The sequence below is a fragment of the Balaenoptera ricei genome, chromosome 19 (genome assembly GCF_028023285.1).
Source record: "Balaenoptera ricei isolate mBalRic1 chromosome 19, mBalRic1.hap2, whole genome shotgun sequence".
NCBI lineage: Eukaryota > Metazoa > Chordata > Mammalia > Artiodactyla > Balaenopteridae > Balaenoptera > Balaenoptera ricei.
The window spans coordinates 32,159,995-32,172,717 of NC_082657.1; positions in this window are offsets into that span (position 1 = coordinate 32,159,995).

A 12,723-nucleotide genomic window follows, 5' to 3' on the forward strand; every position below is an offset into this window, starting at 1 on the left:
ATGGTGCAGCTGGAAATGGATTCAGAATTCCAAAGATTCCTGCATTCTTTCCTACCTGGACCACAGTACATCACTCACTTATTCACTCAACAAGTAGTAATTACTGAGCACCTCCTATGGGCATCTCTGTGAGACACCATTTGGAGGGCAGGTTTGAAAAACAAGAAGGGAAGGAAAACAAGGCAATGTCCCTAACAGAAAGACAGGATAGTAATCCAGGAAGGCTTCCAGGAGGTGGTGGGGCTAGGGCTGCATCACAAGGAGATACAGAAAAATAGCTCCATTCCTTTGAGACTGTTGGGTGTATAAGTATGGAGGAGAGGGGGCGTTGCCCCCAACTCTTGCCCTCATCTCTTTGAGGAGCCCATCCCAGGACAGGAAGTCTTAATTCTTTCCAAACCTGGAGTTCAAGGTTGCTGTTCTAATTTCCACAGAGGCCTCAGCAAATTTCCACCGAGGTCATTTCCCCTTGAGTTTAGGGTAGAATTTGATGCCATGTTCCCTCAATCCCTAGAGGCAGTGGGGGTAGAGACAGAGCTCTACTTTGTTGCACGTTAGATCCAAGACCTGCCTTTCACATACTCAGCACCAAGCTCAAAGCCTCCTTTACTTTTTCTGCTCTTTCTTCCCCTCCCACCCTCCCTTCCTGCTTCCCTTCTTTTCTCTCTTTTCCTTTCCTTTCTTTTCTCTTTTGACTTAAGGAGGTTGGGAGAGGGGGGCCCAGGACGGGAGCTCTATGTCCTCAGGACTCTCCTGGGAACCTCCTCCAAATGATGAACAAGGCCTGTGGCTCTTAGCTGCGCATCCCCACTGTGGATCACCTTAACTCCTTCTGTGTTGAGAGCTGGCTGGACCGCGGGTCTAGGGAGGCCTCAGTCCTGAGAGCACAGGAGCAGAAAACGAGACTGCACTGCCCTCCTGACCGCAGTCCTCTCCTGGTTCTGACATAGAAAGAATTGCTTGAGGGTAAAGGTCCTGTGCTCCTGGGCCCTTTGTCCTAGAAATGAATACCAAATTGCAAAGGGGAACTCCGTATCTGGTTCAATGTGTGAGTGCCAGGAGAAGAGGGTGATGGGTTCTAGAGAGGGGACTTGGTGTCTTGCAATGGCATTTCCTAAACCTTGAGAAACTTCTCTCCATGAATTATGGAAGAAGGGTGACATTTAAACACTGCGTTTTCAGTGAGTAAGCCTGAAAGGAGGACCAGAGAACATAAAAGAAGAAAACCAAGTGATAGAAGCCTGGAATGGGAGAGGGAGGGAAGAGAAAGAAACAAGAAATGGCAGGCAGTGAAGATGAGCTACAGCAACTAAGCTACAAAGGAGGAAGGGAAGAATTCCGTGGAAACAGCAAGAATTTCTAGACAGGAGGGGACTAGGAGAAGCAAGCTGGCAGGAGGGCAATCTTGAAGTTAGATAGGTATAGTATAGTTATGTAAGTAATAGGTATACCATTGCCATTTCAAACAATGGGGGGCAACGGAGATTATGGGAACATAATGGCATTCTTTGGTGCCAAGACTAGGTGTATTAAACTGGAATGAAGATGATGAGTGGCTTCCAGAAGCTCTTGCAGTTTGAGCCAAGAGATGATAAGGCTGGGGCCACAGCAGCAACCAGACCAGGTTTAGAGACCTCACTGTGGTTGGGGGGATGAAAGGATGGGTCTCATGGGTGGATCTGGGGGGTTCTTTTTTCTTTGGCATTCTTGTTATTCATGTCCGTGCTTTTAGTTATAGACAGCAGGAAGTAGGAATCTTATTGCTGCACTGAATCAAACACAGTTGCCAAAATCCACTTGAAGACTAGGAGACCTCTATACCCTGGGGAAGAAAGGGGCTATAGAGCATAAGAGGATCTCAGGGAAATGTTAGCAAGGAACAAAGAGGATTTTGAAATTGAGGTTGAGACAGGTTTTCGTTGCCCCCATAGTGCCAAGCAAAAGCCTTTGTTACAAGGCAGTTTCCCAAATTTCAGCTGACCATGTTCCATTTTCATCATTTGGGCCAAATCCCTGTGCTATGTACCATGTGTGTGCTTCTCCTCTATCTCAGATCACCTCCTTGTTTTATCTGCTTATTTATTTTTAATTGACTTCTTCTGTTCATTTTATTTAAAAGGGAAATGTATATCACTAGTGTAATTGGAAAATGAGTGTCATTTACCATAAAGAGAAACTAAACAGAATAAATACACTGGATATGAAATGATGTGATTACAATTTCTGCTGAAGATTTTGTGCCTTCAATCTGGTCTCTGCTGAGAGGGAATGTATTGAATTGTGGAGAGTTATTTAAGAAAAGTCACTCCAAATAGAAATTTTCTCCATGGGGTAATTAAAAGGACTGAAAGCAAATTGATAGAGAAGTAACTGTCTCATCAAAGGATTCAGTGTTGTATCAGTGGGGGACCCCTAAAATAATCTCCCAAATGCAAGTGCTGATTGTCCGGTATTGGGGGAAATGCTGTTGAAAGATGTTGTCTTAGCACAGTTCCTTAGAGAACAGCCTGAGGCAAAGTTTGCCCACCAGGGCTTTATGAGAATGTACAATACCAGGGCATCAAGAGTGAGGGAAAAAAGTTGCAAGGCAGTGATGAAGGAGAAGCAAATACAAGTGGGTGCATCACTGAGCTGGCCACAGCCTCAAAAGAAACACAATTTCTTGGTCATGTCGGACATCCCTGGAGAAACTATGAAATCATTGCAACTCAGAACTATCTATTGGAAGAAGGAAAGATGAGGAATTTATCCGCAGATTCTTCGCTATCCTTTTTCTCTCATTGGATGGAGTTTGCTTCACAAACTCATCAACCCTTCTGGTTTGGGCTGCATCTTTGGACGCTGTGGGTCCAATCTGGTTAGACCTGGGCACCGCAGCTACTAGAGTGAGCACGATGGAGGCCACGCTGAAAGGCAGCTTCATTCTCAGGAGAGCATGAGGTCACCAACGTTAAGAGATAAGGGGATGGTGGTGGTGGCTGAGACATCTCTACTTCTTCTTCTCTATAGTGACAAGGTGAGGTAAGCAATGCAGGAGACCCCATTGCATGCTGAAGTTCTGTGGATCCGAGCAGATGCTTCACGTCTGTTCCTTCTTTTGGAGAGTGAGAAACCATACGGGTAGTGCTGGAGATCCCGTCTCATGATGAGGGTCTTGGACCAGATAGGCAGGTAGGGCCAAGCAAATCTAATGAGGTGCATCAATTTGTTGCTGCACTAACGTCAATGATAGTCTACCTGATATCACTGAGTTAATAGGAAGACTCATGGCAAGAGGAAATGAAGAGAGATGTAAGTAAGTTTATGTGGAAAGTTATGATTTGGAAGAAGGACAATATACTTGCTTTTCCACAGTTTGTAACTGGAAGGGGCTGCCAAAATCATCTCTTTTAACCCCTTCATTTAATGAAAGGAGGGGGGACGGTGGACTAAGGAGCCCTGGACCCTCCTCCCCACTACACACACACCAAGTCAACAACAATTTACAGCCAAATTCCCTTGTGAGAAATCCAGAAGTCAGTTGGAGGCTCCTGCACCCTGGGAGAGCATGAAACTATCCACATAGAGGCTGGTAGGGAAATTCAAGATGCCCTCTGGCCATAATCCGTACCTCTGGCACAGTGTTACAGTATTGAGAGAAAACTCTTCAGTTCTCAGCTTCTCCCTGGGGAGGGAAAGAGGTAGACACATCCAACACCCCCAACTTTTCCAGCGGCTACTCAGAGGACTTGCTTCCATCAAGCCTCTCTCGGGGTGTTGACAGAGCCCAGAATAATCTAGCCTCCTGGGGGCCAGTGAGAACAGATATGGTACTAGCACACAACTAGTTACCATAGCCTCTTCCCTGGTTAAGCATAGTGCAAATAGGTGAATAACTCCAGACCCCAGCTTCTTCTTGGGGAAAGAAAGAGTTGAAAAGAGCATCTAATGATCCAACTTTTCTGGGGGCTGCCTGAGGAATGGGCTTTAGTCTCATTTGTCTTGGAGAGCTGACAAGATCTAGTATACTCCAGATGTCTGGGGGCAGCTAAGAACAAAGAAACAGATTAGACTAGCACTAAATTTAGAGAAGTCCCCAGAATCTGGTGTCATACAGGGATGGCTGTTTGTTGTCTAGGACACAGACACCAACACAGAGAGTCAAAGAAAATGAAGAAGCAGGGAAATATGTTCCAAATAAAAAACAAGATAAATCCCCAGAAATCCCCCTAATGAAATGGAGTTATATGATTTACTTGAAAGAGAATTCAAAATAACCATAATAAAGATGCTCACCAGAAACAATACATGAGCAAAGTGAGAATTTCAACAAAGAAATAGAAATATAAGAAAGTACCAAACAGAAATTAGGGAGCAAAGAATACAATAACTAACCTGAAAAATTCACTAGAGGGGTTCAAGAGCACATGGGAAGATCAGTGCCCACAGTCCCAAGCAAAGCTCTGGCTTGAACCCAGCTCTTCCAACCTTAAACCTAAGGCAGAACCCACTCTAGTACAATGTAGCCTCAAGATGAATGACCTTCCCCACCTCACCATGAAATGACACAGCATTGATCAGAATTACATCTCTAGCTTATTACTTTGCTTAAAAGTGTATTTAATGTGAATTTAATGCTAAAGACCCATGATACAGAAGCAAGAAATTAAGGTAGTAAAGCTGTGTTTACTGATGCCAGTCTACTCTTTTAACCAATATACTGCGTTGGTTTAAATTATATATATTATTATATTATATTATATTATATTATATTATATTATACACTCACATATACACACTTCTAAAATTGTCAAAAAATTCCTGTTCCTAAGCCAGTCACTTTCACTTACCTTAATGACATGGGAAAACTCTTCAGGCAACTTGGCATTATATTGCATCTTTTCCCTGGTAGGTTTACATTCTTTTTCATTTTTTTCCATTTCTTTAACTGACATTTTGAAATGTGCATTTATTTTTCTTTTTTGAAATGCTCTTTTGTGGAAATGAGACTGTGTTTGCATAACAACTAAGATCTTTGTTTTAAAATACTTAGGGTTGTTGTAAGAAACTTTCATCTCTGGGAAAAAATAAACCTGTGAAACAAGCCCAAACAGAGAATTGAATTGGGGAGTTGGGTTAAATGGGGGCTAAGTGGAGAGGAAAATGAGGGAGGGTTTGTTTACTTCAAGGTATGAAAAGTACACAGCAACCTTTTACATCAGAGTGGAGAATAGGGTTTAGTTTTGGTTCCAATGTTAGTATGGAACTTCCTGTTTTGCTCAAGGAAACAACAAGATGTCAACATACTATGGATACAAGGTTGTGTAGTGAAAGGATCATTTTCTGAGGAGTCAAAAAGCACTAAATGCATGCTCTTATTTTCCTTAATTCTCAAATTTCCCAGTTGCAAAATTGAGATAGCAATACCTTTCCAGTCTCACTAGGAACTTTTAGATCAGAAACCAATTATGGGGGGAAAAGGTATAGTGGCAAAACTAGAAAAAGTCTCACTTCTGCAATCAGTCATAGTCAAATTAAAGAAATCTAACACCTGCCCAAACTCAAGAGTGGATCTTTATTTATTGGGGGAGGCTGTCCCTCATTTCCCCTTCCATGGCAAAGGCTTCTCTCTATCCTCCAAAGGTTTATGCTTTCCTTCCATGGTGCAGAGCACTGCTGGGAAGTAATTACCCTGCTGGGATTTATATTTTCCAACTCCCCTTAGAAATTCAATGGGACCATAAGACTGACTTCTAGCCAATGGAATCTGAGCAGAAATGATGCCCACTACTCCCCGATGTGGCCCATTAAAAAGGGGTAGGGCAATCTTCCATACTCTTCTTCTCTGAAATATAGAACACCTACAGAGTGAGTTTAGGGGCCACATATTGAAGATGCAGGGCTACAAGATGGAAGGAACCTAGATCCCTGAATCCCTCCTTGGAAGTGAGCCTCTCAGTCGGGAACAACCAGAGGATATCAATCAGATGGCCAAATAGGAGATTCTAGCCCTCATACCCCAATAGAAATATTGATTTTAACAATCATCTGTGAAGAAGAATACCTTTATGGGAGCCCAGGAGTATAGCTAAGAGGTTCCAACACCTCGATGTAGCAAAAAATCCAAGAATAGATGCATTGAAGCAGTTAAGACCAGTTTCACTTTACCCTTGTTGTTCCTCCCCCAAGGCGGCACAGCTCAGAGCCAAAGAGACCCTCTAGGTCCACAATTTCTCCCACCAGGGAAAATGAGAGTGAAGTGAGCACCTGGCTTCCCCAGCCTTGCAGAACATGCCCAAGAGGCCTATTTGTCTCTTGCCCTACCCAGAACATTAAGGGGATTGGCATGGCTGAATAGTCTGGGGACAACTAGGAACAGAGAAAAGAGGTGATGGTTCAGAGCAACCAGAATGTGGATCTCAACAACTGACCATAGGCCCTACTAACCAGCTAGGGAACTCCCACAGCTAGCCAATTCATGCTCGCAGCAGTCCCCAATGTCCACCCACCTTGTGGCCAGTGCACCATGCTCCCCTGAAGAATGCATACATGCAAACTCCTCTAGACACCACAGAGGTATGATTCATTATAAACGAAAAAGAAGACATTACAGCTGATACCACAGAAATATAGAGGATCATAAGAGACCATTATGAACAACTATATACGAACAAACTGAACAACCTAGAAACAATGGAAAAATTCTTAGAAACATACAGGTTACCAAGACTGAATCAGGAAGAAATAGAAAATCTGAATAGACCAATTACTAGTAAGGAGATTGCTTCAGTATCAAAAATCTCCCAATGAAGAAAAGCCCAGGACCAGATGGATTCACTGGTGAATTTTACCAAATATTTAAAGAATTAACACCAATCCTTCTCAAACTCTTCCAAAAATTCAAAGCAGAGGGAACACTCCGAAGCTCTTTTTACAAGGCTAACTAGCATTATCCTGATCCCAATACCAGAAAAGGGCACTGCTAAAAAAGGAAACTACAGGCCTGTATCCCTGATGAATATAGATGCAAAAATTCTCAATAAAATACTAACAAACTGAATTCAGCAGCACATTAAAAGGATCATTCACCATGATCAAGTGGGATTTATCCCTGAGTTGCAAGGATGGTTCAACATACACAAATCAATCAGTGTAATACATCATATTAATAGAGTGAAAGAAAAGAATCATATGATCATCTTAATAGATACAGAAAAAGCATTTGACAAAAGTTAACATCGGGCTTCCCTGGTGGCGCAGTGGTTGAGAATCTGCCTGCTAATGCAGGGAACATGGGTTCGAGCCCTGGTCTGGGAAGATCCCACATGCCACGGAGCAGCTGGGCCCGTGAGCCACAACTACTGAGCTTGCGCGTCTGGAGCCTGTGCCCCGCAACGGGAGGGGCCGCGATAGTGAAAGGCCCACGCACTGCGATGAAGAGCGGTCCCCGCACCGCAGTGAAGAGTGGCCCCCGCTTGCCGCAACTAGAGAAAGCCCTCGCACGAACCGAAGACCCAACACAGCCAAAAATAAATAAATAAATAAATAAATAAATAAAGTAGCTATAAAATTAAAAAAAAAAATCAGTAGATTCAAGTGACTATGAAATTCTATATATAGATTATTTTTTTAAAAAAAGGCATAATTAAAAAAAAAAGTTAACATCAATTCATGATTAAAAACTATTAACAAATTAGGCATAAAAGGAACATATGTCAACATAATAAAGACTATATATGACAAGCCCATAGATAACATCATACTCAAGGGTGAGAGGTTGAAAGATCAGGAACAAGACAAGTGTGCCCACTCTCAGCCCTCCCATTCAGCATAGTATTGGAAGTCCTAGCTAGAGCAATCAGGCAAGAAAAAGAAATAAAAGTTGTCAGAATTGTAAAGGAAGAAGTAAAATTGTCTCTATTTGCAGATGACATGATTTCCTACATAGAAAATCCTAAAGACTCAACAAGAAAACTGTGAGATCCAATCAATAAATTGAGTAAAGTGGCAAGATAGAAAATTCACATACAAAAATCATTAGCATTTGTATACACTAACAGTGAGAGATATTGGAGAAGACATAAATAAATGGAAAGGTATCCCATGTTCATGGATTGGAAGAATTAATATTGTTGAAATGTCAGGAGTACCAAAAGCCATCTATAGATTCTGTGCAATCCCTATCAAAAATCTAATGCAGTTTTTACAGAAGTAGAAAAAACACTCTTAAAATTTATATGGAACCACAGAAGCACCAAATAGTCAAAGAAATCTTGAGAAAAAGGAACAAAACAGGATACATCACATTCCTTGATTTCAAACTATACTATAAAGCTATGGTAATCAATACAGTATGGTACTAGAATAAAAATAGACAAATAGACCAATAGAACAGAATCCAAATACCCAGAAATAAACCCAAGCATATATGACCAAATAATATTTGACAAGGGAGCCAGGAATACTCAGTGGAGAAAAGACAAGTCTCTTCAATAAGTGGTGCTGGAATAATTGGATATTCACATGTAAAAGAATGAAACTGGACCCCTATCTTACACCACTCACAAGAATTAACTCAAACTGGATTAAAGAATTAAATGTAAGACTTGAAACCATGAAACCTGTAGAAGAAAACATAGGAATAAAGCTCTTTCACATGGGCCTTGGAAATGATTTTTTTTTTTTTTTTTGGATATGACACCTAAAACACAAGCAACAAAATAAAAAGTAAACTAGTGGGACAACTTGACAAACATCAAACTAAAAAATATTTGCAGCCCCTTATCTGATAAGGGGTTACCATCCAAAATTTCTAAAGATGTTTGAAAGGCCAATGGGTACATGAAAAAATGCTCAACATCACTAATCATTAAAGAAATATAAACTAAAACCACAATGAGAGGGCTTCCCTGGTGGAGCAGTGGTTAAGAATCCGCCTGCCAAGGCAGGGGACATGAGTTCCATCCCTGGTCCGGGAAGATTCCACATGCTGCGGAGCAGCTAAACCCGTGCACTGCAACTACTGAGCTTGTGCTCTAGAGCCTGCGAGCCACAACTACGGAGCCCACGTGCCACAACTACTGAAGCTTGCATTCCTACAGCTCAACAAGAGAAGCCACCGCAATGAGAAGCCCGCACACCACAACAAAGAGTAGCCCCTGCTGGCCACAACTAGAGAAAGCCCACGCACAGCAACAAAGACCCAACACGGCCAAAAATAAATAAAAATAAAATAAAATAAATTAAATATCACCTAGTGCTGTTAGAATGGCCATGATAAAAAGACAAGAGATAACAGATGCTGGTGTGGCTGTGGGAAAAAAGGGAACCCTTTATGAACTGCTGATGGGATTTTAAATTGGCATAGTCACTATGGCAAACAGCAAACGGTGATTCCTCAAAAAATTAAAAATAGAACTACCATATGATCCAGCAATTCCACTTCTGGAAATATATCCAAAGGAAATGAAAACACTAACTCAAAAAGATATCTGCACCCTCATGTTCATTGCAGTATTATTTATCATAGCCAAGACATAGAAACTAAGTGTTCACTGATGGATAAATGGATAAAGAAGTTGTATATATTTATACAATGGAATATTATTCAATCTTTTAAAAATGAGGAAATCCTACTATATGCAACAACATGGATGGACCTTGAAGGCATTATGTTAAGTGAAATAAGTCAGACACTTACATGTGGAATCTAAAAAAAAAAAAAAACTCTCATAGAAAAAGAAATAAAACATATGGTTACCATATTTGAAGTGCTGGGGAAGGGGGAATTGGAGGAATGTGGTCAAAAGGTACAAATTTCCAGTTATAAGATAAATAAGTACTAGGGATATAAATGTACAACATAGCGACTATAGTTAACACTGCTGTATGATATATAGGAAAGTTGTTAAGAAAGTAAATCCTAAGAGTTCTCAACACAAGGAAAAATTATTTTTTCTTTTTTTCTCTTTTCTTCTTTCTTTTCTTTATATTGTACCTGTATGAGATGATGAGTGTTATTCGAACCTATTACGATAATCATTACACAATATATGTAAATCAGATCATCATGCTGTACACTTTAAACTTATTCAGTGATGTATGTCAATTATTTCTCAGTAAAACTGGGAAGAAAAAAAGAGTTGGAAACAACCTAAGTGTTTGTTGATGGATGAATGGATAAAGAAAATGTGGTATAGACATACAATGGAATATCATTCAGCCTTAAAAAAGGAAATCCTGTCATTTACAACAACATGGATGAACCTAGAGGGTGTTATGCTAAGTGAAATAAGCCAAGCACAGAAAGATAAATACTGTATGATCTCACTTATATGTGGAATCTGAAACAGTTGAACTCATAGAAGCAGAGAGTGGAATAGTGGTTACCAGAGACTAGGAGGAGGGAGAAATAGAGAGGTGATGGTTAAAGGACACATAGTTTCAGTAATGCAAGGTAAATAAGTTCTGTAGATCTACTATACAGCATAGTGCCTATAGTTAATGATTCTGTGTTGTACACTTGAGAGTTGCTAAGAGGGTAGATCTTATGTTGCGTATTTACTGCTACTACTACTACTAATAATAATAATAATAATAAGAGGAAGAGGAAACTTTGGGAGGTGATGGATATGTTTATGATGTTGATGGTAGTGATGTCTTCATGGGTGTGTATTATGTCCAAACTCGAGTTGTATACATTAAATATGTACAGCTTTTTAAATGTCAATCATACTTCAATAAAATACCTTAAAAAGGAAAAATCCAATTAGGAAAACTAAAGTGGACTATTATGTAATGGAGAAATAAACTTTTACTGTGTTAAGCCAATAAACAGAATTAGGAATATTATCTGTTATAGCAGCTGGCATTATCCCAATGACTATCACTTTCGAACAGCTTCATGATTTCCTTTCAGGAAATTACTTCTTCCATTATGTGTCACCTGGATGGCACAGCAAATTGGGTGCCCATTCCCCACTACGGAAAGTCTGAAGAGACTACCTTTTCTCTCTCCTCCTTTAGTACAGCCAGGGAACAGAGACATGGCTTAAGCTCAGTTAGTCAGATGTCCTGTCCTTGGAGAGAGTGAAATAAAGGGAGAGGTACTTTCATGGTTGGAGGTGGTGGCAGCACTCTGGCCACACTCTTCTGCTACAAGAGACTTACTTTAAGTCCTATTTTCCAGCCCTTCAGAGTTGCCCTGGCTCCTGCCCATTCTCATTCAAACTCAAGGCTCTCAACAATTCTGCGAGCTCCTGATATCCTTCCAATGAATTTCCTCTTCTTCAGTTAACTGGAGTCAGCTTCTGTTGCCTACAATCAAGGAACCCTAACTAAAACCATCCCCTCAAAGGAAGAAACTTTGAAAATAAAATTTAAAAGAGCCCATGTTCCAGTAAATACTTGGAAGTGTAGATTTGGTAGGAGTTTAGGATTAACATATACACACTACTATATATAAAATAGATAGTCAACAAGGGCCTACTCAATATCCTGTAATAACCTATGTGGGAAAAGAATCTGAAAAAGAATGGACATATTATATATATATATAACTGAACCACTTTGCTGTACACCTGAGACTAACGCAACATTGTAAATCAAATATACTCCAATATAAAATAAAAATTAAATTAAAAAATAATACTAAAAGCAAATATAGGTCTCTTAAAATATAAATATGCTCTACTTAGATGCCTCCTTAAGTTTTGCCAGGGTCGGGGGTGGGGAATGCAGGAAAGAATTAAGTGTGGTTTTCCATATGCTGCAATAAATATGAAGACAGTGTAGTCAAGTCAGAGGGACCACGATTGATTTATTACATTATAGTTCCTTAACAGTGTTTCATTGCCTTTTTAAAAACCATCCAGTCATTAAAAAAAAATCTTTGTGAATACAGTTTCCAATATCATTATAAGGGATTCTTGACAGCTCTTCATTTTTAATGGCACTGTTATAAACAGGCCCCATAATGGTTCTGTTTAGTGGGAGATTGGCTTGGGGCCAGTGACTAAAGGAGTCTGGGCTTATGTGGTGGCCCTGTGCAAAGACTAACCTGAAGTTAATTTGTGCAGAGTAATTGAAGAACTTTGGTTTTGCAGTGTGATGCTGACAGTACTTTTTCAAAGGGGCTAGGCTAACAACCAGGGCTGTAAAATGTGTTTTCTCTTTTAAATCTGAAAGATGAGGAAAAACTACTGAAGTGTCAGATTGTCCTTAAACATCCAACAGGAGGAAATCGTACTTATATATGCAGTTCAAATTGGAAGGGAAAGCTTGTGCCTCAGGCCAACTGAAAGGAAAATGCTGGTTTTCTAATTTGTAGCAAATGGAGATGAGCTCTCATCTGGGTTGGCCAGGGTCTCCAAGAGACCTGGCAGCAGGGAAAAGATTTCAGGATGGGAGCAGGGCTGCATTTGGGCCAGCAGTGCTCCCCTCTATTCTGCCTATCACCCACCCACCACAAGGAAAATACAGGCAATCCAGTCTGCCCCACCCCTGCACCCAGGGTATGGGAAATGCCCATTGTGCTCTAGAAATAAATGCATAATGCAAGTGTTTATACCTCAATCCAATTCCATAAACATTTACTGAGCGCTTACTTGGTCCCCGGTACCATGACAGACATTGTTGGGATATAGAGATGAATAAGGCATAACATTTGCCTGAATAGTAGGGACACAGGGAACTAGGAACAAGGCAGATGGTAGAAGTGCTGGAAGGGTTCAAGGAGACATCGAT